The 23,014-nt window shown below is 46.8% G+C and overlaps 1 protein-coding gene across 2 annotated transcripts in view; it reads left to right on the forward strand.

Annotated features, from left to right (window-relative positions):
• The window catches only part of PRRG2 (proline rich and Gla domain 2), a 214,329-nt gene that overhangs the window by 102,396 nt on the left and 88,919 nt on the right, over positions 1-23,014 (forward strand). The window lies entirely within an intron of this gene.

A 23,014-nucleotide genomic window follows, 5' to 3' on the forward strand; every position in this document is an offset into this window, starting at 1 on the left:
GTGGCCACTTCGCTCACATGCTCCGTTAGGTCCTGTTGACATTTTCTTTTATAGTGTTCCATGTACGGGGTGCAGAAGTAGATGCAGGACACAAAGGTGACATGCTTGTTGGCCCAAGCGTTTATTTAACAGAAAATAAGGAAGATCCCTACCTTTCCCTATAACTAAGGTGTGTTTCACTGCCTCAAACAAGAAGGATGCTGTCCGAATGTCCGTCAAAAACAAAAAGAAAACTATAAAGTAGGTTACACCCTGACTCCAAAAGAATGGCTCCCTCCCTCGGGATGATTTTTAGGCAGTTTGTGAATGATGATGATGGGGGAGGGGGAGGAATAATCTTCTTCCCCTGGCCATCACTAAGTGTTTCTGTATGGTTCCACACAGATGGGGAGGAGGTCTCTCATTCCCAGAACATCGCGGGCGATTTTCTTGTAGTTCCAAAAACAAGATTGGGAAGGTGTCTCCCTTCCCCAAGTCTTTACTTCGACTCTCTTTTCATAGAATCATTGTCTGAATTTCTACCAAAGGATATATTTTCCTTCCTCTGGCCTTCTCATAACTTGTGCCAAAGGATCTTTCTTCCCTTGGTCTTCTCTTGAGTTGTTGTTCTTCGGTCCTTTTCTAAAGGACACCTTTCTCACTCCTTGGTGTTCTCTTCTCGTGCCAGTCATATCTTGCATGTATAACCGTTTATCAGTATTTGGGTCCTGGCCCCTGTCTCAGGTTTATAGTGTCTCTTAATCAGGCTTGGTTCGCTGCCCTGCCAGGCCTCTTCTGGTCTCTCGGTGGTGTTCTCTCACCCAATATGTCCTTATTTGGTCCCCCTGGGATGAGAAAGGTGGTTCTGCACTTACTCCCAACCACAGCCTCTGGGGTCTCCAAGTGCCTCCCCAGTCCCCTTCCCTGTACCTGCCAACTTGGTCCGCAAGGGTTCCGGTCTTCGGCAAGACCAGTAAGCTTCTCTGGCTTCCCCTGGGCTCTCTTTCGGTGGCTTGTTTCTCCCTGCTCCTCTGGTCCCGCCTGGACCACTCTGACAGATGCCTTCATGCCACCGGACATTGGGTTCCCCAGCTTTCAGGTACTTCTTGGCTCTTCTCCGCCTTCTCGGTCCCCTCCTTCCCGCTGCAGGCGTTCAGGTCTGCAGCATGTCTTCTTTGCGGCTTCTCTCTCCAGCTCGATGCTCTTCTGGGGCAGGACTGACACTGAGAGTCCGTCATCAGTTTTTATGGCAGATTAACTCTCAAGTCTCAAACAGGTTGCACGTTTGTCTTGGTTTCGCATAGGGGTCTTCATTGTCCTGCTCTTCCTTGTCAGTACTTTTGGAGTCATCCATACTCTCTTCCCTTACTCTTCCTTGTCACAGTATTGCCTACTTGATGGGGCTGCTATTTATGAGTTCACTAGAGGAGTCAGAGAGGGTGGGGGTGCTTGGGCCCTATCCATGTTAGGTGAGCAGTGCCCGGCGGCATGGTTGTTAACCTACTGCATCCTCCTTCGACAGTCTTCACCTCTTCCACAGAGGGGTTCCCCTCCCATGGAATCCTCGCGCCGAGTACCACCGCCAGGGGTACTCGGCTGCCTCACCTCCCTGGCCCCATGCGAAGGGTGCCCCTCCGGGGCAGAAGTGACGGCATTGAGGTATTCGTCACAGCCAGTCGCCATCTTGTTGGTATAACAGCTCTGATGCTTGACCAGAGCGTGTTGTATTCTTCCCATCCAAGGGATAGCCAGACCTTTGTCTGCAAGAGAATAGAAAAGGGCAGGAGAAAGGGCAAAGGGAGAGAAAGGTTAAATGCACACAAGATTTGTATAGGTAAAAATTTAAAAAAGGGGCTGGGGTTTGTGTTCGGTTCGTTTGCATGCCTGTAGAACAGTGGTGTCAAACCCACCATCTTAGTTTCATTGTGCCTGAAACAGGAGCAACTGCAGCAGAGGAGCCTAGCCTTTGCTCTCCCGTTCAGAACACAACTGCAAAGGGGCACAGCCCGGTTTTGTGCCGCCTCTACTGCAGTTTCCTCAGTTTGTGCTGTGTAATAGAAAGTAGCTTCCCCCAGTAGCCGATTTTTCTGCAAATCGTCCTGTAGCACCATTAGTTTTAAAGAAAACCGCCCAAAGGGATGTGCTTATTAAAGGAAGGTAACCAAGTGACAAGTGAAAATGGAACCCATAAAACGAATGCTTGGGGAAAAAAACAGTTACCTTACCATTAAACAGCTGTTTTCTTTTATGCAAATGGTATTTGCATCAGCAGCCGCCCCATAGGAATTCAACACCATTTATAAACCGAAAAGGCAGTTTTTCTGAACTTACTAAGCTACACAACACTGCCCTGCAAAAAATCCTCGGTGCCTTGGACACACCATTAAAAGGAAGCCAAGCCTGAACGATTTCAGTATTCATTAGACAAAGATAAATCTACAATCTTACTACTGGCTTAAGTTTTTTTGAGAGTCTTGCACAATGATGATGCTGGTGCAGTGTCATTTCTTACCCTTGCCCCAAAAAAGTCCTTATTAAGATTAACTTGCATGAAAAACTCAAATAGTAAACTTGGACCACAACATTAAATCAAAGCAGTTTAAGAAGCATCTCTTTCAAACCTTTCAATAGTTTAAGATGGTTTCATTTCTGACATTTTTCCCAGCTTGCTAGTTGCAACTATTTATAAAATTTTTTATTGCTTTTTTATTGAGCGCGGCCTAGATTTTCGGAAGCAACTGAGCGCTTTACAATCATAAGGAGAAGAACAATGCTAGGGAGCAGAGAAGCAAGAGCGTGGTGATGTGTGGAGGGTCGGCAGTGAGAGGGGAGCACAAAGTTGTAATGTTCTCATTAGCCATGTTTGTTAAAAGAAAAGGGGGTTGGGCGAAGGCCTATCTTTCTCTATCTGAATACAACCAAAACTAAAGCAAATTGATCTTGTGTCCAACAAACATCTGACCCTCGCACTAATATAAACAATACAATTCTTGTTTCTCATATTTTATTTTAGGCTTGTGGAATCTGCATAGATAATATGCTATGCATAGGCCGATATCTAGTGGAACTTGCAGAGTATTACAGTTGTGTTCGAAATTTGAAAATGGACGTTGCCAGGGCATGCCAGTCATACTATCCCTAGTGTGACATCCACTGTACCCATGGTGCTTCACGTGTCAAGGTTCCACAGATTGTTTTTTTCCGCCACCGACAGACGCTTAATTGCAGAGTTCCTATATTAGCTAACACAACTGATTGAAAAATAATTAGTTAGTTACTCTTTCTATCCTTTTAATCGACGATCTTCGACTACATCTTCGACAACTTGGAAGGCTGCACTGGGGCTCGGCCCAGACAGTAGCAAGAGTGGGGGGTGGATATTTCTCAGGGCTCTAAGAGACTGCATATTCCCCTTTACCCACTCTATTTTCGCCTTGCTGCCCTTCCATCAAATTATGGAAAACACACCGTTTAAATTTTGCCCGAGTTGCAACAAAAAGTGTGCAATCTTTGCCTTGCACGGGACCACGACGAGGGGCATTGTCGAGCTTGTCAGCTCTTCAAGCTGAAAACACTCAAGAACCGAAAGACCAAATGTTGGGCTCACCACGCCATGCAGGCCGAGACCGCCTTGGACGTGGAGGGTGCATCCAGCGACTGCAGCATCACCGTCTTTTCGGACAGTGAAGGTGATGTGGAACTGATGGGTTCCCATGTGCTAGCCCCCGGCCCCAATAGACAGGCCGGCGGTGCTGTTACGGGGACGACACCCAGCAGCATTAGCACACACAGTGCAACTCACAATAAACTCTAACCCCACGGCCGAGTGGACAATGCTATCTTCGACATGGCTAGACATGGCTCTGAGGGGTAGGTCCACAAGCTCCCTGTCCTCTGGGCACTCAAGATCTCGATCGCCACATGACCGGCGCCCAAAGTTGCATGACAAACGTGACGCGGACGCTGTGTCCAAACCAACGGCCGAAAGCAGAGCGTCTGGTGACTCAGCTTCAGATCTCCCTTCTGCCGAGACTCGACACTAATGAAGTCAAAACCAGCAATAAGCACCAGTTAGTCGAAAAGAGCACAGCTAGTGCCAAAACATGCTCCGAGACACTCCTCAAAGGGAGAACGTCAAAGAAACACTCCTAGAGCCACCAATCCTCTAAGAGGCACCATTCCCATAAGGACAGAAGTACACCCTTCAAGGAGAAAGACATGTCTTCCCAGGGGAGGGTACCTGAACAGGTGCTATGAGACACCTGCAGCTTACACCAGAAACAACGGACTCCTCTGCCTCAGACTCTGCCACAGACTTCTCTACCTCCAAATCCTTTCAATATACCAACTTCCTCTCAATGGTCCTGTGAAGACATTGATGGGGCAATGCATAGAAAGTCTTTCATGACCAATATCTTTGACAAAAACCCACAAGCATTACACAACCTACAAAGTACGCCACCCACTGGTGGTGTATCCACATCACAACCCCCTACAAAGAGGCCACGTCCTGACATCCTCTTAATTGGTCCTCACTACCCTGTTCAATATGATCTGTATGATCCCAATTCAGACATCTTGGAGCAGGATACCCAAGGGGGAGAAGAGGGGAACCAATATTATGAGGATGATGACAGTTTACATCCTACCCTCTCCTGATCACCTTGACGTGCAGGTGGCAGACTCACTGGTGGACAATCAACCTCAGTTCAACGATATGCTCATAAAAGCAGCAGAGCATTTCCAGATACAGATCCAGGAAACGCAAGTAGATAAAGATTTTGTAGAGGACATATTAGGGGATAAGAAAGCTGTTACCCAGTTCATACCCCTCCTGCAATACATCCATACTGGCTTTGAGTTTCGCTGGACCCATGTATTAAGAAAATGTTTCGCCCTGTGCCCACAGATCCTCTTTAAATAAGAGGACAACTGAAACCAGACTTACTGGCAGTAACCAATATGCGAAAAAAAAGGCAGGAACACTGCTGGCTTCATCTGAAGCTCCCCCAGATAAAGAAAGCAAAAAGCGTTACACTCTAGGGAGGAAAGTGGGCACTTCAGCTGCCTTTCAAACAAGGATTACAAACGCCACATTATTGGCGTGCTACAAATGCCATAAGTGGGATGAGGTTGCAACTCTAACAGCATCAGCACCTGAACCCCTCAAGTCACAACTGGCCCTCGCAGTAGCAGAGGGATAGGCGGTGTCAAACTGCATCCTAAAAAAACAACTTGGATGCCGCAGATAACGCAGGCAGAATCATCGCTGAGTGGACAATATTAAAACGCTATGCATGGCTTCGCCAGTCAGGATTCAAACTGGAGACGCAGGCAACTCTCCTAAACATGCCTATAGAACCAAATGTCCTGTTTGGGAAAGCCATTGAGGATGCATTAGAATCGGGCAAAGAAGATTGACATTCTTAAATCATTAGGCCAGCTTACTAATCTAGCAGGCCAAAGAGGCGGAAGCAATTTTCATCGCTTTTGAGGTCCAAACTCTCAAAAGGGCTCCGGTTATGGACAAAGTTGAGGCTTATCCTGGAGAAACATTCAGGGACAATCCTCGCAAGGTTTCCAAAGAGATCAGCGCAGCAGGGGTGTTGCTAGGTCTGGAAAAGATCAGGGGCTAAGCTAATGTCGGGGCTGACGGGATTCGGGGCTAGCTATAGCTTTTTAGTTGTGGTGCCAGAGTTTCTATCCGGGGCTACCACCAAAAGACCCAGGGCTATAGCCCCCTCAGCCCCCCCCCCCCCAGTAACGCAGCTCTCATGGCCAGGGGAGGTCACCCACTTCCAGAGGTGGAGCAACACCGCCTAAACAATGACCACCCGCTTATGGTCCCCTCCCATGCCTCTCCAGTAGGTGGTCGCATTACACACTTCACCCACGCATGGGAGGGAATCACCTCGGACAAGTGGGTGCTATCAAACCTAGCAGGTGGCTATTGCGTGGAATTACTTAAGCGACCCTCAAACCATCCCCTGCCTCAAAAACCAACCACGAAGGAGGAGCACTGCATCCTTCTTGAGGAGGTCGCAACACTACTTCTTAAGGACGCCATCGAAATACTCCCAGCGAACCAGGTAAACCATGCTATCTAGTCAACCTGCTTCCTTTTGCCAAAGAGAGATCTAACAAAGCGCCCAGAATTATACCTACGCCCTGCAAACACTTATGTCGAGCCACAAAAAGTCTGCATGACAACGCTACAAGAAGTAATCCCTCTGCTAAAGCGGGGGGGGGGGACTACATGGCAACATTGGATATGAAAGATGCTATTTTCATATTTCAATGTTCCCAGCATACAGAAGATTCTTGCATTTCAAGATAGCAAACCAGCACTACCAATTCAAGGTGCTACCCTTCGGCATAGCATCTGCTCCAAGGGTATTCACCAAGGTACTGGCGGTTGTGGCAGCGCACCTGCACAGGGAGGCAATCCCAGTGTACCCCTGCCTGGACGTCTGGCTGAATACAGAGGAGTCGCCCCAAATTTGTAGGCAAAATACTGAAAACTGTAAACATTCTCTTCCAGTTGGGCTTCTCTATAAACAAGAAAAGAATAGAGCCTTGTGCCAACAGTTCTAGGAGCTGTCATGATCACAGAGGAAGGGTTCATCTTTTGATCAAAGGAAAGAGTACAAAACATGCTACTGCAAATACCCCAATGTCAAGCCTGTCACCAGATAAGCGTACGCAAAGCTATGCGTTTGCTCGGCATGATGGCATACGTCACCTGGTCCCACACGCATGTTTTGTGCATGTGCCCCATGCAGGAGTGATTGGCGAAACAGTAGTCTCAGGCAAGCGGTCAGTGGGACAATCTAGTGGTCGTTTCGCCAACACCAGTACAAAACCTTTGCTGGTGGACAAAGGAGAATCTGTTGAAGAGAAAACCCTTTCACGATCCGGTGGTGCAAGCGGTAGTAACAGACGCATCACTCTCTGGGTGGGGGGCACATCACCTTCATCTCACAGCACATGGTCTTATTACGGCTCAGAACCACATCAACCTGCTGGAACTTCTAGCCGTATTCAAAGCGCTTCAAGCATTCGTAGCTCAGCTGACAAATCAGTCAGTACAGATCCTAACTGACCACACCATTGCTATGTTCTACATCAACAAGCAGGGGGGCACACCTTCTCCAAATCTGTCCAACCTAGCACAGAAAATATGGACCTGGGCACTCAAACGGGGGATGTTCCTATCTTCCCAACATGCTCCAGGGGAAATCAACACCCCAGCAGACTCTACTGAACCGAGATCCCCTACCAGAGGAACACGAATGGCAACTAGACACAAGTCGTAGACCACATCTTGTCACAGTGGCGTTACTGTCATGATCTCTGCTTCCAAAAGGTCAGGGTTTTCCCAACTCCCTTGGAAGCAGATCCATAACCCAGGTTCCGAGTGCCAACCAGTCCCAATTGGGACCTTTTGGACCCAGTCCTGGCGCCAGTGGCACCAGGCTCATAAATATGCCCAGTCCCAGCGCTGGAAGCGCCGGGCTCATAATGCTTGGGTGGACTTACGTGCAGCAGACCATGCTGCTTACTTGCCTGCCAGTTGAGCCTCTGATCCTCTTCTGTTTGGAACTACTTTTCCTGTTGGGTGGGGCAGGAGCCACTCCCTAGATTCAGAACACTGGAACTCTTCTGGAAAGCAGGAACTCTTTTCTTACCTAGGCGTGGGTTGTGGAAGGAGACACCTAAGCACTACAGGAGGCTATTTAAACCACACCCGATGGATGAATCTTGCTTTGCGTTATTCTGCATGCTCTGCAGCAGAACGCTCATCGTGTCTTCTGCATCTGATCCTGGGGCTAAGGAAAAAGGCTTACCATCCTGAATCCAGTCTTCAGCAACACCTATAAAGACAAGAAAGAACAGGTTAGCATTACGGTCTTCAGTGACAGCTCTTCACTTACCTGGTCCATCGGCTGTCACCAACGCCTCGCGCTGCATTCCGGCATCTGAAAGACAAAGTCTTACCTACTCTTCTTGCGCTCCGGAGGTCTTCACACTGCATTCCGGCATCTGAAAGACAAAAGCTTACCAACTCTTCGCACACTCCGGAGGCCTTCGGCGCTGCATCCCGCATCCGAAAGACAAAACAAGGTGCGTTTAAAGACATTGGGGAACTTTAATACTCACGTGCCATTACTCCTTTCCACATCTAACCCAGTGGGTATTCCGGCACCCTGCAGCCGCTCCGAACTTGTACCTGCAAAATAAAAAGACAGTTAGAGCGCATCGTGAAGCAGGCAACAAGCGCTTACTTACGTGCTTCCAGGCGCTTGTATTCATCACACGGGCTCCATCTTCAACTCACTTCAGCCCGTCATCCGCCATCGCCGGAACCCTGCAAAACAAGAAACATCATTACTAAAGACTTTAAAGACATTAGAATTACTCGAAACTTACCGTTCGTGCAGTAAACGACGGACAGCAGTCCTCTGAAGTCAAGAGGCCTGCTCCCCTTATCCAGTGAAGAAACTGGTTACAGCACCCTGCCCCGAGGCAGATGGAGAGCACGGCGTTCACTTACCTAAGACATCTTACCCTTCGAGTCAGACATACAGTGCACAGAGGTCCAGCCCAAAGAGCCAGCCGTGTGTTACACATCACCTTTGAAGATACGGTATACGCCCAGTCAAGACCGGCGCCTCTATGGGAATCAGGTGATCGTTACAGAACGCAAAGCCCACCACAAAACTCCCGTCCAGGCGCTATGGAAACCTCGGATACCGACCAGCTAGCCCAGTTACTTGGGGAACTAAGGGCAGAAGTGCATGCAGCCCGTCAGGAAACGAACGCTCTAAGAAGGGAACTGATTATTTCCAAGGAGCGAACAGATGATCTCGCTAGACAATTGCTACAGTCACAAGCCGGACAGACCCCGTTACCCGCATCTGGGGGAAATCTTCCTTCTACATCCTCTATGAATCCAGTGCAGATCAACCTACCTGGGAATGTACCTCTGGCTCCGCCCGAACGATTTTCTGGTGACCCAAAGAGGTTTGCAGTATTTATCAATCAGTGCCTGTTGCATTTCTTATGCCGGCCAGCAGCCTTTCCAACTGATCAAGCTAAAGTAGCTTTCGTGCTTTCGTACCTTAGTGGCAATGCGGCAGACTGGTCGATCCCTCTAGTAAATCAAGATGATCCGGTCCTCCATGATTTTCAAGCTTTTCAGCTCAGTATGGAAAAACTGTTCGCAAGACATTCACAGGGGCAGGCCTTGGACAATGAGCTTCTTTCGTTGCGACAAGGTAATCAAGACCTTTTGGCTTATATTGCGTCTTTCAACAGACTGATAGTGGAAACTCAATGGCCTGAGGACAAAAGGATTACGCTGTTTTATAGAGGTCTACGTGGAGAGCTCAAAGATGTGTTAGCCCAAGTAGTGAATCCCCCACAAGATTGTTCGGACTATATAGACTTAGTCGTTCAAATAGATCACAGACTGCAGAACAGGAAGGCCGATCGTTCCAAGTTTGATGCTCGAGTATTTTCCAAACCGCCAACTCCTTCCAAAGGAGTAGACTCCGGGGAACCCATGCAAATAGGGGGTCTGAAAGGTCCTCTAACACAAAAGGAGCGGGAAAGGAGAAAACAGTTGCAATTATGCCTCTATTGCGGAAACTCAGGGCACTTTCTTCGAGACTGTCCGGTGAAACCTGCCAAGAAGGCAGTAGGAGCTGCAGTTACCAAAGTTACAAACTCTGAGCAGGGAAACGACCTCGCCCGACAAGAATAGAGGTCCTCTTGCCGAGCGTGAAAACCAGTTCCGTGACCTCGCATTTCGTGATACCTATGGTCCTCATTAGCCCTGATAATCCGGATCGATTACATGCAATTGAAGCTTACGTCGACAGCGGTGCCATCGGCAATTATGTGGATCATGAAATGGTTTTGAGGATGAATCTAACTCTTTGTCCCAAGGCTGTAAAGGACGTCATTACTACGGTGGATGGTACGGAGATAGCCTCTGGGCCAGTAACGCATACCACTCAAGAGGTGACGCTAGTAAGTCAAGATGGACACCATGAGAAGATCGTGTTCGATGTGATCAAGGCCCCTCAGTTTCAGATTATTCTAGGAATACCTTGGTTAGAGAAACACAATCCTCTGATCGATTGGCGAGCAAGAACGGTCCAGTTTCCAGAATGTGTCTCTACTTGTCACCCTCCACCTGGTGTTGCACTGGCAGCAATTTCTTCAGAGACTCCCCAGTTACCTCCCGAATACCTAGAATACCAAGATGTTTTCCGGAAGGATCAGGCTAACTTTCTACCTCCTCATAGGTCTTATGACTGCCAGATAGACCTGATACCTGGATCTACTCCTCCTTGTAGTAGAATTTATGCCCTCACCGAGCCTGAGAACCTTCACCTTCGACAATACCTGGATCAATACCTGGCAAATGGGTTTATTCGTCCTTCCAAGTCCCCTGCTTCTTCAGCTTTGTTCTTCGTTCCAAAAAAGGAAGGAGACCTTAGAACTTGTATAGATTATCGCTCCCTGAACCAGATCACCGTTAAGAATAGATATCCGTTACCTTTGATCCCTGAACTCCTGGACCAAGTCAGAAAAGCATGCATATATACAAAGCTGGATCTTAGAGGAGCTTACCACTTGGTACGAGTAAAAGAGGGCGATGAATGGAAGACGGCCTTCCGCACCAAGTATGGGCTATTTGAATATCCGGTCATGCCCTTCGGACTTTGCAATGCCCCGGCCGCCTTTCAATATTTTATGAACGATGTCCTCCGAGAGCTCCTAGATGTGTGTGTTGTTGTTTACATTGACGACATCCTCGTTTATTCTTCATCGGAATCTGAACATCGGAAACACGTGAAAATGGTCCTCGAAAGATTGCGTCAACACAAACTTTTCGCTAAGTTGGAAAAATGTGTTTTCAACGTGACTGAAGTTGAATTCTTGGGATTCATATTATCACCTGGCGGAGTGCGTATGGATTCAAAGAAGGTCGATGCAGTTCTCAAATGGCCATCACCATCCTCCGTAAAAGGTGTGCAAAGCATGTTAGGCTTTGCTAACTTTTACCGCAGGTTTATCCCCGAATTCTCTCGAATAGTCCAGCCCATCACTGCCTTGTTAAAGAAAAACAAACGTTTTGAATGGTCTACCGAGGCGGAACAAGCTTTCCAGGATTTGAAGACTAAATTTATCTCTGCACCAATCTTAAAACACCCTCGCCCCGAACTCCCCTACATCGTGGAAACTGATGCTTCAAGCCTTGCCATGGGGGCAGTTCTATCACAAAAGGACCCGGTAACCAATCAGTTGCATCCTGTGGCATTTTGGTCCCGCAAATTCTCGCCTCCTGAAATCAATTACACGATTACTGACAAGGAACTTCTGGCTATCAAGTCTGCCTTTAAGACTTGGCGGCATTATCTGCTGGGGGCCCGACACACCGTTACTGTGATTACGGATCACCGAAACCTGCAATATTTGAAAACCGCAAAAGCCCAATCCTCTAGACAACTCTGTTGGGCATTATTCTTTGCCGAGTTTGACTTCATAATTACCTATCGACCTGGTACAAAGAACGGTAAAGCTGATGCCCTTTCTCGGATGGGAGTGGAAGAACACTTGATCAACCCTAAACCTGTACCAATCATTCCCGAACAAAGAATTCTGGGTGTAATCGCCACAGAATCCATAGAGGAAGTTAAGGATAAAGCCAAGCAACTTGTAACTCCAGCAGACATACAGAATTGGCATCTGCAGGGAAAGGACTTTGCAGTAAAGGACAACTTATTGTATTTCCAAGAACGATTACACCTACCCAGCACAGATTTACAGAAAAAAGTAATCTCTTGTTATCACGATTCTTTAATGGAAGGACATCCCGATATGGCCAAGACCTCAGAAAAGATCAAGCGCTACTTCTGGTGGCCGTCTTGGAAAAAAGATATCAGAGACTTTATAATGTCCTGTGGAGTATGCGCCCAAAACAAGAGTCAAAAGGAAAGACCAGCAGGCCTCTTACGCCCTATTGACATCCCACCTCGCCCTTGGCATACGCTTTCTATGAACTTCATCACTGATCTACCTCCATGCTCCGGATACAATACGATTCTAGTAATCGTGGACTTATTCTCCAAGATGGCGCATTTCATTCCGCTCAAAGGCTTGCCAAAAACAGCAACTCTGGCCCGAGAATTTCTCGAAAACATCGTCCGACTGCACGGTTTTCCTTCGGTTCTAATTTCGGATCGAGGTAGTCAATTTATTTCTCATGTTTGGCGAAGTTGCTGTCGGTCGGCTCAAATTGATGTGAGACTATCGACCAGTCACCACCCTCAGACCGACGGACAAACCGAGAGGACCAATCAAACTCTGGAACAGTATTTACGCTGCATGCTGCAACAAACTGAAAAAACTTGGAAAGACATCCTTTGGATAGCCGAATATGCCTACAATAACTGTCCATTCGGGAACTGGGAAAACCCTGTTTTTTCTTTTGTACGGCAGTCACCCTCGAACCTCGGAGTTGGATCCCCTCCAAGATCTTGAAACACCAGCAGTAGACTACCTGCATTCTACAATCACCCAAGCCTTTAAGGAAGCTGTTTCTCACCTTCAAAGGGCTAAAGAACAATACAAGAAAGGAGCAGATCAACATCGGAAGGAAGCCCCTCAATATCAAGTAGGGGATCAAGTCTGGTTATCCACCAAATATCTACCTCTAAAAGGGCCACGCACATTCAACCCAAGATACCTTGGTCCCTATTCCATCACTACCATAGTAAACCCAGTAGCGGTCAAGTTGGACTTGCCCCCGCACATGAAGATACATCCGGTCTTCCACGTCTCTCTATTAAAACCCGTGCAACCTCAAACCCGACTAACTAAATCTCCAAAACCTATCCTAGTTGATGGAGAACTCGAGTTTGAAGTCAAAAGCATTCTGGACTCCAAGATCTCCAAATCTAAACTATTTTACCTAATTGACTGGAAAGGCTACGGCCCCCAAGAGAGATCCTGGAAACCTGCTGAATATGTCAACGCTCCTCGCCTAATCAAAAGATTTCACCGAACATTTCCTGACAAGCCAAAACCCCCGGAGAAGCCCGGTTTGGGAGGGGCCTTGAGGGGGGGTACTGTCATGATCTCTGCTTCCAAAAGGTCAGGGTTTCCCAACTCCCTTGGAAGCAGATCCATAACCCAGGTTCCGAGTGCCAACCAGTCCCAATTGGGACCTTTTGGACCCAGTCCTGGCGCCAGTGGCACCAGGCTCATAAATATGCCCAGTCCCAGCGCTGGAAGCGCCGGGCTCATAATGCTTGGGTGGACTTACCTGCAGCAGACCATGCTGCTTACTTGCCTGCCAGTTGAGCCTCTGATCCTCTTCTGTTTGGAACTACTTTTCCTGTTGGGTGGGGCAGGAGCCACTCCCTAGATTCAGAACACTGGAACTCTTCTGGAAAGCAGGAACTCTTTTCTTACCTAGGCGTGGCTGTGGAAGGAGACACCTAAGCACTACAGGAGGCTATTTAAACCACACCCGATGGATGAATCTTGCTTTGCGTTATTCTGCATCCTCTGCAGCAGAACGCTCATCGTGTCTTCTGCATCTGATCCTGGGGCTAAGGAAAAAGGCTTACCATCCTGAATCCAGTCTTCAGCAACACCTATAAAGACAAGAAAGAACAGGTTAGCATTACGGTCTTCAGTGACAGCTCTTCACTTACCTGGTCCATCGGCTGTCACCAACGCCTCGCGCTGCATTCCGGCATCTGAAAGACAAAAGCTTACCAACGGAGGCCTTCGGCGCTGCATCCCGCATCTGAAAGACAAAACAAGGTGCGTTTAAAGACATTGGGGAACTTTAATACTCACATGCCATTACTCCTTTCCACATCTAACCCAGTGGGTATTCCGGCACCCTGCAGCCGCTCCGAACTTGTACCTGCAAAATAAAAAGACAGTTAGAGCGCATCGTGAAGCAGGCAACAAGCGCTTACTTACGTGCTTCCAGGCGCTTCTATTCATCACACGGGCTCCATCTTCAACTCACTTCAGCCCGTCATCCGCCATCGCCGGAACCCTGCAAAACAAGAAACATCATTACTAAAGACTTTAAAGACATTGGAATTACTCGAAACTTACCGTTCGTGCAGTAAACGACGGACAGCAGTCCTCTGAAGTCAAGAGGCCTGCTCCCCTTATCCAGTGAAGAAACTGGTTACAGCACCCTGCCCCGAGGCAGATGGAGAGCACGGCGTTCACTTACCTAAGACATCTTACCCTTCGAGTCAGACATACAGTGCACAGAGGTCCAGCCCAAAGAGCCAGCCGTGTGTTACACATCACCTTTGAAGATACGGTATACGCCCAGTCAAGACCGGCGGCGCCTCTACGGGAATCAGGTGAGCGTTAGTTACCATACACGAGACGTGTTCGCTACAAGAGAAAATGAGCAATGCCCAGACTTCACGTCCAGGTTTCCCAAACCAGACTCCAATGGGAACGCCCTTTGGATGAGCTGGTCAGGGAAATCTGCTTATGCTTCCACCCCCCAACGCCGCTAATGAGCAGGGTGGTGAACCAGATCCACAAAGAACAAATGATGCTCATCCTAGTTGCTCCCATGTGGGCAAGACATCCATGGTATCCATATTTGCGCAAACTGGGTATGTGCGATCCCATCAAATTCCTGTGCCGGACCAATCTGCTCACCAAACACGGGGGAATAACAGTACACCCTCAGCCTCGCACGATGCACTCAGGAATCATACTGCCAAGTTCATAGAGTTTGGGCACCTAAATCTACCACAGAGGTGTATGGATATCCCCAAGGAGGCATGTAAACCACTCACCAGATGTTATTTTGACAAGTGGAGGAGATTTGTAATTTTGTGCCAGTCAAAATTAATAAACCCTGTAGAATGTACTCCATCCCACATTCTAAACTATATGCTCCACTTGTTAGACTCGGGGTTAATATTCAACTCTATTAAGGTTTACCTGGCAGCTTTATCAGCTAATAACCACCTCTCAGAGTAAAGTGTCATGGTGGAAAGTTCCTGTCATTAAAGCATTCATGGAGGGAGTAAAGAGACTCCACCCTCCACTTTCAAACCCACCGTCAGGCTGGGATCTCAGTGTAGTACTCTCAAAGCTCATGGGACCTCCATTTGAGCCTATGCACAAGTCAAGCCTTAAACATCTGATACATAACTGCCTTCTTGGTGGCTATTACATCCATAAGAAGAGTTGGTGAAATTCAAGCATCGTCAGTGCAGGACCGATTCTTTGTCATCCACAAGGATGCATTGGTTTTACGAACAAACTCTAGGATTTCACCTAAATTAATTTCCAAATTTCACATAAACCAATCCATTGAGCTACCAGCCTTCTTCCAGAACTCCACAAGCTCAGCTGAGAAAACACTCAATACACTAGATGTAAGGAGGGCGGTCGTTTACTATGTAAATAAGACCAGACCGCTCAGGAAAACGAACTGTTTCTCTCTGTAGCACCAGGCAGCGAAGGAGACTGCATTTAAAAAAATGCCATCTCCAGATGGATAGGGATAGTCGGATGCATACAGCTGTTACTCATCAAGCAAAACACTGACTTTCACACCAAGACCTCACTCCACAAGGGGTACAGGAGCTACTTTGGCTTTCATTGCAAATGTCCCGCTAGACACCATTTGCAAAGCTGCTACATGGAGCTCAGTACACACTTTCACTCAACACTACTGCACTGGCACTCATTCCAAATCAGATACACAGGTGGGACACGCGGTTCTAAAACCTCTATTTGCCGCTGGACATTCTTACAACCCACCACCTTCTCCAAACATTACTTTCTAATCTATGCATAGCATGTGATCTAAGCAGATTCCACAAGCCTCAGAAGGGATGCGTTACTCACGTAATCGTATTTCTGATGCTTGTATCTGCTTAGATTCACATGCGCCCACCCTTCCTCCCCTTGGAAAGGAAGTGTATCAAATCTGCTTTAATACACCTGTACTCACGCTACACTTAATGCTACATCATGTCAGAAACAAAACCATCTCAGGTACCTCGATGTGTGACGGACCATGTGTACAGTGGATGTCACACTAGGGATAGTATTACTGGCACCCCATGTCAATGTCCGTTTTCGAGTTTCGAAAACAACTGTAATACTCTGCAGCTTCCACTAGATGTCGGCCTATGCATAGCATGTGAATGTAAGCAGATGCAAGCTTCAGAAATACGATTATGGTGAGTAATGTATCCATATATAATTAGTCCAACCAAACAAGTCTTGTGACCAGGGTGTGTTACCTTCCCTTGAACTGTTTCAAGAAAAGTGTTTGGAATGTTGTGTTTCACCAGTGAAAATGTCTTACTTAATATTCTCCTCCAGATGATAAAGCAAATGGCCTTTCCACAACACAGGTTGGAATATACCAAAAGAAAGTATTTTGTGACTAGTTGGAATTTAGCAAGAGTGAGTCTTTCTTAATTTGCAGGATGGCAAAATAAATGTTGCATTTCAACAAAGATTTGACATAAAGTATCTCTTTAACACAAGATAGAATTTCCTGGTGTTCACCCTTGCCAGGAACTCCCCAACTGAACAGATATTCCTGGCAGCAGAGTAAACCAGCATATGTCCCTTTTGGTCTTTGCAGATCCTCTGCTATTCTCTTCTTTCAGGTCTTTTCGCAAAAGGTTCGCCACATGATCCTGTATCGAGTCTGTCCGCAATTTTCACTTTACTTTTTCAAGTGTAACTCAATTGTACCTCTTCAGTGATTGGGCTTCGTTGACTACAGTTATAACTTGTTCCAACTTTCACCACACTGATAATCCATATGTGGAGGTTTACCCATGTTCTGTCGGTCAACTCCCTTCTTTGTACAGATTGGCTTTTGTCACTGTTCCAAATTCCCCCAATAAAGCAAGAGTGTGAGAGCCCCTTTACGGAGAACTGAGAATTTCTTCCACTCAGGAGGGTCTACAACCAACACATGTGTCTGGGGTTGCTGATGGCACTCTTGTTCAGAGGAGAATTGCCAGCATTTTGGTGCTGGACTGCCCTTGTGGCTGGCACCAGACTGATATGCAAATTGTTATTTCTCCTCTCTGGAGGGTGCAGTGAGCTAAAACATGGTTGTAGACCCTCCTGAATGGGAGAAATTCCATAGAACATAGTACTTGACCCATTTTCGTTTTCACTAGAGTGGCTCCCACAAACTTGTTTGTTGTACCAATAGTTTTCTTTTGGGTTCACTAGCCATGGCCTTCAGCCTTGGCCACTTGTCGCGGCTGAACATGTTGCATAGTTTTGTGAGCTTTCACTAGCTATGGCCTTCAGCTGTGGCCTCTGTTCTTGTTGTACCAATAGTTTTTTCTTTTGGGCCTATTAACCATGGCCACTGGCCATGTGTCACCATTCATTTGTTAACAAACGCCCATTTTTTTTTTTTGTTAACTCCTTATTCACATGACCATTTCACAGTAATCCTTTCTAATAACACATTCCTGTGGTAGAGTGGCGGTTCACTGCTTTCTGTTTTAACTGGGAAAAATTGCTCAATTAGTCTTCCGCGTCCTCTCGGGCACTCAACATGTGTCCCCTTTCTTTTTCCACGTCTCCTCACTCCACTCAATTGGTGTTCCTCCTCCCTAACGCTCTCGCCCATTGCTTCGTGTGATGCACATTCTGTTTTGAGTATGTTTTGCGGTCTTCCCCTGTTAAACTGAACATTTTCTGCCTGTAACTCACTCTCCAGCCCACCCCTAAATCCCCAACTTCACATATCGTCTTTCACACTCCCAACCTCTAGTCAGATGCGATTGCTATATCTGTTGGTATTGGCATTTATATAGCGTCTACAGCCAGGCCATCTAAGTGCTGCTGTCAAAACAACCAGTGTTCCCCTAGGAGTGACTACATAAACAGCTGTTGAAAATATTAATGAGAACATTATTAGACTATGTAAGGTGGTGGGGAGTACATTTCCAAAGTTTTTTTGCACTACAGCTATTAAACTGCATTTTCTGTATGGGAAAATGAATAGGAGTAGGCTGAAAACTGGATTTAACCATTTCATTTTTTGGCATTGTTCCCTTAAATTTCAGAAGGGGGTTGGTGGGGTCTCTTGACAAACCTTTGGTTTAAAACATTTCATCCAAATCCATCCAGCAAGTCAAAGGTTATTACCCTCTCTGAGCCTCTGCTGCAAAGCACCAAGACTGATAAAAAATCTTTTAATGCGCAGGGGGCACCCTATTCTCTGTTGAATATTTTTAAAATGCTTTGTTGCCAAATGATTTATTTGATCCAAATCGCCACGTGTTCTTCACACTACGGTTTTTCAAAAACTTCACTTTTCCTAAGGGTACTGGTTTAACTCCAACTGGCGATTACTGCTTCGAAGGCCAGGAATGAATCGAGACCGCAAGCAGGCCAACTGAGAGGCAGGAAGGATCAGAATTGCAAAAACAAATCTGGCCTCCACATGGGTGTCAACAATGATGGTGATGCCAATTGTTCCTGCCCAGTGTATGCCGCTGCTGCAAACCAGTGGCCACAGAGTAAGGAAGCACCACACGGGACCCTCCCCTGCAGCTAATTCATGCGTGGGCTGATGAGCATTACAAAAGGAGAGCTTTTAGCATCTTTCTGCACTAATTGGGACGGGGAACACGTCTGTGGGTGAACCAGGAGGAGGACTCGGATGACATGTGGTCATGATTCAGAAGTTTTATTTAAATGAAAATCAAAACTATTAACTAACCCCATCGATGAGAGATGTTCCCTACCTAACAAAAGTAAAGCTAAGGGTGCTTGTCGAGTGCAAATGAAAGTCTTCTGTCTGAGCCCAAAGTAGCTAACTGGCCCTACCACTACCACTTTAGAAAAATACCTAACTCAAAAAAGGGGAGGCTTGTTCACTTCTGCCTGGTCCAATTATTGACTGGATCTCAGTTTACGTTCTTATAGATTGTCTTCACAAAATCCTTTTGTAAAATATAGTCTCTGTAAGAGTTTCCCTCTTCCTCCGATAAGGAAACAGTTTATTCTTTTCTTAATGTTCCAATCCCTCCAGGACAATTTGAAAATACTTTCTTTGCCACCTTTGTAGCTTTGGGACCTCCCAAAAGTTTGTTCTGTCGAATAACACTGCTCCCTGTGGTTTATTCACTGTGCTGTTCGTGTTAGAGTATTCTGCTTACCTTTACTCACTCTCAACACGGGATCATGTTCTGTGCATTCTTGACATGCTTGGCGGTTACTTTCTACCTTGCTATACAGTTTCTCTCTTTTCCCACTCTAATTTGTTGAGGGCCATGTGCCCGTCTCATTCACTTATCTTGGCTATCTTTGTTGTCTATTCCAGCCTTATTTTAAATTGTTTGTATCCCTTTTCTCTATGGACTAGAGGGGCCGGAGGCACGTTAAGGTTTCTTGACTGTTCGTAGTATTGGTGGCTATTCAATCCTTTCAGTACAATGTTCGTATTATTTGCTCTCTGGTCCAAAGTGGCTGTGGGCCTGTTTGCTCTCGGTTTCGAACCCATGTCGGTTTCTGTGCCCTGGAAACCCAGAGTCCTCTATCATGTTTGCCTGCACAGGCCTGTAGCGTCTTTCCCCCTCTGTGCTTCTTGTGGTGAGAAAGATGCTGGACTGTCAGAAGCTTGGGATTCCATTCCTCTCTGCTCTCTGTGCTGGTTGCTGGGCACCAGGCCCACCACTGCTCTTCAATGGGCATGCCACTTGGGAAGATAGTTGTCTTTCCATCCTCTATCCCGCCTTGACTGGAGCATCTTGCTCGTTAAAGGCACCCATCTGATCTACCCCCAGCTAGCAGATCTCTGTCTGCTTATCACCACTGCCTCTGCAGCTTGATGTAGCCCGGTCGCTCAAGGACTCATCTCTGCATAGCGCTTGCTCTCCTACCACGTGTCAAGCCTGAGGGAGGTCACGCAACTCTTCCCTATCCACAGAAGCCAAATGGAATACGGCCCTCCCATTGTGGTTGGCACAGATGCCTGATGTGATGGGGAAACACTGCAGCAGCCAATAAGAGGGGGGTTGGAGGGAGAGGGTTAGGGAGAAGCTGTGGATGGGTAAGTGGTGGTTAGGGTACTTGATTGTATAGGAAGGGGGAGGATCTATTGGAAAGTGATATACAATACATACAGCAATCCTGTATCTTTCTTGTCCTTCAATCACCTTGCCCATTCAGGCCAGTCTCCTGTCTAATCAACCTGTGTAAACCCTGCAATCCAACCTGTACACCTAATCCTACTTCACAGGACTCCTGTAGTGAAATGACAAACATGATTTGCACATTGAAATGAATGCATGAGTTGCTGAAGACGGACACTAAGCGAATGAGCCGACACAAAACAGAGTACTTGTTCCTAATTTAACACATTTCTTCAACGTGTGAGAACTGCTAGGACTAGCTTGGGATGCCCAGCTTCCAGTTCCATGCTTTTGTACAGAGTGCATGTAACTTTCCTGGCGTGTAAATATGTAAATGATCCCCAAAGCTCCTGTTAATTACCTGGGACAAACGTCCTTAAAAATGTAAAATCATGATTAAACAATCCTGTGTTTAGCAAATGTAAGAGGAGGATTAATTGAGCACTTATCTCGGGCTCTGGGCGCCAACAGCAACCCCCGAGCCGATGACAGAAGGCGAAGAATCGGTAACGAGATTGCCGTTCACTCTGCACTTCACCGGTTTCGACATTGCTTCCTTGGGTGTGGGCAGCTGGAGAACCAGCTCTCCCCGTTCGCGCTCTCTGCTGCCCACTTCTCAGCCGCTGCCCGGGGACAAATATAACACTTGGCTTGTTTCGCCGCCGCCTGGGAACAATGCAGCTCTTCACCCGCACACTGTTCTGCCCGTGCCCATCGAGAAACCATTACCAGCACCTGACATGGGCAGCGTGGTCTCCTTAAGAGGCCATGCTGCGCGCACGCAAACCCATGCCAACATGGGATTTGCAGTTGATGTTGGGGAAACACGGGCCAGGGCACCAGCGCAGTGCATCGCCAAGGCTTGTTAGCCCACGCTTCGTGGTTCCGGCCACAGAAGGCCCCTAGAGCTGGTGAAAGTCCTCCCACAGCCATAACCTGGGAGTTCCCCATCACTCGCGTCTTATACACATCATTAGAATTAATTAAATGACATTGGTCTTCCATGACTATTGCACATAGGTGAGGTTAACCACTACCTGAAGCCAATAGGGTCACAGAAGGATCTTTTATAATGTATAGTTGTAGCAGGGAATGCAACAGTTTCTCCGACTTCCAGTCAAAACTTCCCTTTTCTGCCTACATGAAAGTTCCATGTTGGAATGGGAGTCCCTCCTAGTGAAGTCCCACTTGCCCAGACCCTCTTGTGAAGCAGTCTCACCTCCCTAGCCTCAAAGGGGCGGGGGGGGGTGACTCTCCTCTGGAGAGAAAGGACGAATTGGCCAGATTCGTGTCACCTCTCTGAAAAGAGGAATTGATAATGTTAGTTTAATCATCCACTGCCACAATGTGATCCTTACTAAAACTTGGAGGCAAAGGTTCTAAAAAAGAGTCGGATTGCCCTTTCTTTATGTCTGTGCAATATGAAAGGTCAAAGCACTTAAAATGCAGAGATCTTTGCGAAGGGAATGAGGAGTCACATGCATTTTAGGTTGTCTTAATCGCCTCCCGCAGTTTAGTTATTTTCTCCAGAAAGAACACTGATGCCTCCTCGGAGTTCTAGTGTCGGAACAATACAGTTCATCGATCGCGAGGTGGTCGATTCTCAATAGATTTTAAACCACTCACTGATGCAGCTGAGATTCTCTGTGAGAAATGGTGTTTCTTAGCTTGTGGGACTGCTTTTTTTAATGAGCTGCCCGATGCTTATTGTAAACTTTGTTATAAGGACATGAATGCGTGGAGCACAGCAACTCTCAGCCTAGCCTTTTGTGTTGCCCAGGTTCTAGAGTAAACCAACAATTGTTAAGATAGGTACTGGACTTCTGTTGCTGAATTATAGGGTCAGAAGAATTGAGGCACCATAAAACCTTATTGTAAAAAGTGAATACATGGCATTGGAGTCAGATCATATCCAGGATAGGAGGAATATAGAGCCTGTAATTCATCAGACTGTATATGGTGCAGTTTGCAAATAAACCACTTTATTTTAGGCTCTGTTGCAACATTTGACTTTCACTGGATCTTGCAACAAAATGAACTAAAAAATCGTGAGGCCAAGACAATGGAGAAATGGAAACCAAGAAAATAATGAACCTAATACTAAAACAAGTAAGTATCCAGCTGATTGCAAAGGACAAGAGCATCGTCTAAAACCAAGAATATTTAACAAATTAATAAAATCTTGAGCTAAATAAACATCCTTATTATCAAAGTGAAAGTTAAAATATAGGCCGGCACAGGATTTTTCTTTTTTGTAAACATGTCCTGTTATAGCATTTGTATATGGTCAGAAAAATGATTCTCTATCCATGTTTGTATATTTTGGAATGCATAAGCTTGAACTCGAGAGTGGGAAGGCTTGGTAGCCCAACCTCCAGTGCTGATGAAGGGAAGCATTGTGTGGGGTTGGATTAATGCGCATGTTGTCCGTAACAGTAGTTTAACAACCTGCTGATGGTGGGGCACGGAGCTGGGAGATGCTGTGGTGCAGGATGTGGCCTAGGCAGGGAGGCTGGATGTGTCCATGGACAGCAAAGGCTTTTTGGACACAGCGCCCAGCATCAGTCTAGAGGACCCCGATTGAAGCAGGGAGTGACTATCTCCTCTTCCATGGCTCCACACGCAATGGTTTCTGCAGCAAGCAGAAGACTTGCCATTCTAGGTTCTTTGTGGGGAGTAAGGACGCAGTAGGGTGGCAGCCTGAGCTTTCATGGGAAGGAGTGTGCCGCAGATCATATATACAAATCTGATCTCCTTCCCGCGCTAAGTTCTCTCACCACCCAATCCCCCCATGAATTATAATGCCTTCCATTGCTTCTCAAAGCTAGGCCCCT

This window comes from Ambystoma mexicanum, chromosome 1p, assembly GCF_040938575.1.
Source record: "Ambystoma mexicanum isolate Mex_15411 chromosome 1p, UKY_AmexF1_1, whole genome shotgun sequence".
NCBI lineage: Eukaryota > Metazoa > Chordata > Amphibia > Caudata > Ambystomatidae > Ambystoma > Ambystoma mexicanum.